Genomic DNA, 5,407 nt, shown 5'->3' with positions numbered 1-5,407 from the left:
TCCTCAGAACAGAGCAAGGAAACACTGCATGGTTCAAAATCAGGAAGGGAGTGCATCAAGGATGTTTCCTGTCTCCATACCTTTCAATCTACATGTAGAACATATCATTTGGGAGACTGGGTTTTATGAGGAGGAATGTGGAATCAGGATTTGAGGAAGACTCATCAACAACCTATTTAATGCAGATGACACAGACTTGCTTGCTACAAGTGAGGAGGATCTGAAGTGCTTGCTGCAGAAAGTCAAGGACTGTAATCTTCAATATGGATTGAAGCTCAACATCAAGAAGACAAAGATTCAAAATGTGTCAAGCCTTTGGGAGCAGTAGCAGGTTGAGCCAGGCTTGAGTCGTTCTAACTCCTCCCCCAGAAAGCAATTGCAGTCACTGAGTCCCGGCTCCGCAGTACCCATGCCCACGTGTGACAGAAAAACGGTGATCAAAAATGCAGACATGTCGGCGGAGATGCAACAGGACTTGGTGGAGTGCACAACCCAGGCACTGGAGAAATACAACACAGAAGGACATCGCGGCCCACATGAAGGAGTTTGACAGGAAGTACAATCCCACCTGGCACTGCGTCGTGGGGAGAAACTTCGGTAGTTACGTGACACATGAAACTAAGCACTTCATCTACTTCTACCTGGGCCATGTCACCATTCTTCTGTTCAAATCTGGTCAAAGCATAGACTGTGCCCACACTCCCAGTGATCTATCCAAAAACAAGAACTGTAGCCTAAATTCCAAATACCAGAGACTGAAATCTTCAGCCTTGCTAAGACAACACCTCCATCTTAGAACTTTTGTTGTGTTTTGTACAGGACCTTCCTCTGTACCAGTCCGTTGTGGTTATAAATTAGCAAATCAGCTTACATTTGTATTTATTTTCTATCCCATACTTTTCTCTGCCTCATGTTTTTTTTTTCTTTCCTCACAATATATTCCTTTAAAAAAATAAATCTTTTGGAAATGTGTGTGTTAAAAAAAAAAGAAGACAACGACAAAGATTCTCAACACTGGGTCAGTTGGCAGCACCATGATAGATGTAGAAGAGATTGAGATTGTTAACAGTTACAGCTTGCTCAGCTCCACAATCAACACTGTTGGCACCAGTAGTTAGGAAACCAAAAGACAAATTGCATTAGGTAAATCTGCTGTCAGGGACCTCTCCAGAGTGCTGAAAAGCAATGATGTCCGTCTAGAGACTAAGGTGCACCTGATGCAGCCCAGTCTTCACAATTATTTGCTATGCATCAAAGAGATGGACAATGACTAAAGATGAGAGAATTGATGCCTTCGAGTTCTGGTGCTGGAGAAGAGTCTTGAACACACAATGGACCACCAAAAGCAAATAGGTCTTGGAGAGCGCAAAACCAAGTTTCTCCCTGGAGGTTAGGATTCTGAAGCTCTATCTCACATACCTTGGGCACGTGGCCAGGAGGGACTGGTCCTTGGTGAAGGACATTACGCTGGGAAGGGCGGAGGGATGGCATAGTAGAAGAAGACCCCAGACGGGATGGATTGACACAGTGACTGGGGCAATTGGCGTAGGTGTGCCGGAGTTAGTAAGACTGGCTCATGAAAGGGCAGGCTCTAGAGCTATTGTACATAGGGTCGCTGTGAGTTGCAGGTGACTCGATGGCACCTAATATTAGTAAAGGATTGCAGACTGTGCAGCCCAGGGGCCCGTGTGGAGCACAGTGGCAGCCAGCTGCTCCCCAGTGTATTCACAGAGAGGCACTTTATACTTGTCCCTTTCTGAAAGGCTAAATCTCTTAGAAGCAATGACACTGACTCCACCTGGTATGCCAGTCCACAGGAAAGACACCCACTCAGGAGGCTCCATGTCCTGGTCACCTCATCCTGTGCAGCCCCTCAGCCATTGCCCTTTCTTTGTGCACCAAGCTCATCCATCTCCTTGCTTCCTGCAGCAGCTGATCCCAGGGTTTTTCTCTAAGCCTGTGCACCCATGGGGGCCATGTGGATTTATTATGGAACACTCATGTCGCAAAGAACACAGCCCTAATTTTATGAGCAAGTGGACGAAGGGAAAGGAGGAAAGGCAGCATGAGGAGACAACCTGACTGATGTCACAAGGCAAGCTGATGGCCCTTAAAGCAGCAGTCAGTCCCTGATCCCACATGCTTCCTGCAGCAGCCCTGGAATTCTGACACTGGGCTTCTGATAAAACATCAATTTGCATCTGTTGTTGTTAGGTACCATGGAGTAGGGTATGACTCACAACCCTAAGAGCAAGGAATCTGGACATTACCCTATCCCAGGTTATCCTTGTCGACGTGGATGTTTTAGTATCGGGTGATCTGGCACTATTGTGATGCAGTGTCATCTAGTGGTTTGCTATAGAACTCCTGGACCTTGTACTTTTAAGCTTCACTACCTGGGCTAAAAGAAAAGCCTCGGAAGCTCCACTCAACTTCTCAGTGCTGGAAGAAGGATGCATTTGTTCTTCCCAGTCCTCAGCCACAGGTGACACCCCCCTCCACAGATGCTGGCCAGCAGCAGGACCTCAGGTGAGGAGGGATGTGCACAGAAACTTCTCAGTGCTGGAAAAAGATGCATCTATTCTTCACAGTCCTTGGGCACAGCTGACACCCGCCTCCAAAGATGCTGGTTAAGAGCAGGACCTCAGGAATGTGCGCAGAGGTGCTGCCTTCGATCAGGAGAGAAAAGCAAATTACATATTCCAAGCCCATCTTCTACAACAGTTGTCTTTGTCACTAAAAACTGGAAGCTTACTTGACATTGAGTGCTTGTAGCCGACTATCGCTTTTGGCCCTGTTCCTTTACCTGTGTGGGCACTCGTTGCCATCGAGTCGGAACTCACTCACAGCTGACGCTCTGGCAAATCTTCAGAGGCTGTAAATGGCACAGGAGAAGATGCCCATTCACAGAGCAGCAAGTCAATTTGAATCACCAGAGACATGTGTTGCCTTTTGATTACCAGCGTTAACCCTATAGTCTCTGTCTCCGGAGCTCACCTAGGTAGTGGGCAAGCACTGGTAATGGCAAAATATTCATTGAAGGGTGAGATGAGTTTCTGCTAAAATCAGCAAGTTCCACATTGTAGCAGGTACTTAAACTCTTGACCATGTCCCATTTGGTGAGTGTTCCTGCCTCCTAGTGATTGTAACTGTGCCTCTGATTCTTCTACCTATCAAACCGTTACCATCAAGATAATGAGTATCATTTCTTGTTGTATGTGCAGCTGAATCGGAACCAATTCAAAGCTAACCCTCCAGTAGGTTTTTGGAGACTACAAATTGCTTGGAAGGCTTCACATCTTTGTCCCTTGAAGCAGTTGGTGGATTTGAATGGCTTGCTTCTGGGATGGCAGCACATCTCCTTACCCACCAGAGCTCCCTATGAACATAAGCATCCCCTCTCCAAATGTTCCCTACGCCCTTTTGTACTCTGTCCTTCCTAAAAGACGTTTTTGAAACAGAAAACGCTCACTACTGAACTATTAGAATAGAGAAATAACAAAAATATCCCTAAATACAACAAACATTTATTTCCTCTTGAATTTTGTAAACTCTCTTTGACAGTCAAATAGAAAAGTGCATTGTCTGACCTGGTTCTCAATGCAAGAGGGAAAACTAAAAACAATCATAAAAATGAGGAGGAAAAAAGGCTAAAGATGAGATAAAATTTCTATACTTGAATAGAGAAAATACACCCAAGTACACTGGAGAAAAGTGGTATTTATGTACCTAGTTATTATGGGCTATCAAGTCACTTAACACCAAGAAATCACCTAACAACAGCGACAGCTCCCAGCGCTCCTATGAACACAACCCTGAACCTTGTCCTGTTCTGTGCCATCCTCAATATCCTGTGTACCCTGGTCCAGTCACAGTGTCTTGTGTTGATCACCTCATTGAGGGGCTTCCTCTCCCTCTCCCTCTTTGATCCTCCACCTATCTCTGTGGTTATCTTTTTCTCAGGACTGGTCCTTCTGACAACATATCCAAAGTACATGAGACAAAGTTTCACCATCCTTACATCTAAGGGGCACACTTCTTTCAATTCCTCCAAGACACACTGCTTGTTCTCTTGGCAGTCTAGGAGCACTCTTCTCCAACACCATGATTCAAAGGCATCAACTCTTCTGTCATACTTGGTCACTGTTCAACTTTCAGAAACACAGGAAACACTTGGATCAGGTGCACCATATTCTTTAAACTGACAAATATGCTCGCTACCATTTTAGAGGGGTCCTTGATGGCAGATTTTACCAGTGCAACACATCTAAATTTCTTGACTGTTGCTATCACATGTGTTGATGAAATTCTTGACCACTTCAAGCTTCTATCATGATGGATTATTCCAGGGGTAAGGATTTTTGTTTTCTTGATCTTAAGCTAAAATCCACAATGAAGGCTATAGTGTACTTTGATCTTCTGCAGCAAATGTTTCAAGTCTTCTCCACTTTCAGCAAGCAAGGCTATGCCATCTGCATAACACAGGTTGTTAATAAGTCTTCCTCCAGTCCTGATGCCACATCCTTCTTTATATAGTTTAGCTTCTCGAATGATTTGCTTAGCATACAGACTGGATATGGAGAAAGATACGACCCTGACACACATTCTTCCTGATTTTAAACCATACAGTGTTCACTTGCTCTGTTCAGACAACAGCTCCTTGATTTATGTATGGGTTTCATTTGAGCACAATATGTTCTAGGATTCCCATTCTCAATATTAGTCATAATTTGTTACAATCTACACAAATGCTTTTGTAAAAGTCAATAATACATATAAACATCTTCCTGGTATTCTCTGCTCTCAGTCAAGATCCATCTGATGATATCCATGAAGGAGATCATAAGCAATGAGTCTTCATGCCATGGTCTCTTCTGAATTCAGTTTTAATTTCTGGCAGTTTCCTATGAACATACTCTTCTAGGTGTCTTTGAATAATCTTCAGCAAGATTTTACTTGAATGTGGCATTAATGATATTGTTAGATGATTTCGATATTCTGTTGAATATCCTTTTATGTGAGAGAAAAGAATTACCTCCTAAAGCAACCACTAAAATATTTATAAAAAGAGACACAGGCATTTAACATTTGCACACAAAGCAGAGATTTGAGGGAAAGAGAATGAACTTTAGTTTTAAAGCAGCCCATTTCCCCTTCTTGCCAGCTGTGTGACTGTAATCAAGGGCTCTAGAATATCAAGCTGACAGCATTCACTACGGACAAACCAGAGTCAATCCATATGGACTCGTTTTTTTTTTTTATTATTAAATTTTATTAGTTTTAATGAACATTTACAGGGATTTTTGGTTTTCATTCCTTCATTGCTGCACCATTCTCTCTACCCTCCTCCCCAGTTTGTTCTTCTTCCCCGCCATCTGAATGTCTGTTTTAATTGTCCAATTGCCAC

General features: G+C 43.6%; 1 pseudogene; it reads left to right on the top strand.

Moving 5' to 3' along the window:
• The first annotated feature begins 409 nt into the window (after positions 1–409).
• On the top strand, positions 410–2,533 carry LOC102843087 (annotated as a pseudogene).
• Positions 2,534–5,407: the final 2,874 nt, after the last annotated feature.

Source organism: Elephantulus edwardii, unplaced genomic scaffold, assembly GCF_000299155.1.
Source record: "Elephantulus edwardii isolate Elephantulus edwardi_28Jun2011 unplaced genomic scaffold, EleEdw1.0 scaffold00241, whole genome shotgun sequence".
In the NCBI taxonomy this organism is placed as follows: Eukaryota; Metazoa; Chordata; class Mammalia; order Macroscelidea; family Macroscelididae; genus Elephantulus; species Elephantulus edwardii.
The sequence above is the reverse complement of the archived record's forward strand: the minus strand, read 5'-3'. Positions and strand labels throughout refer to the sequence as shown.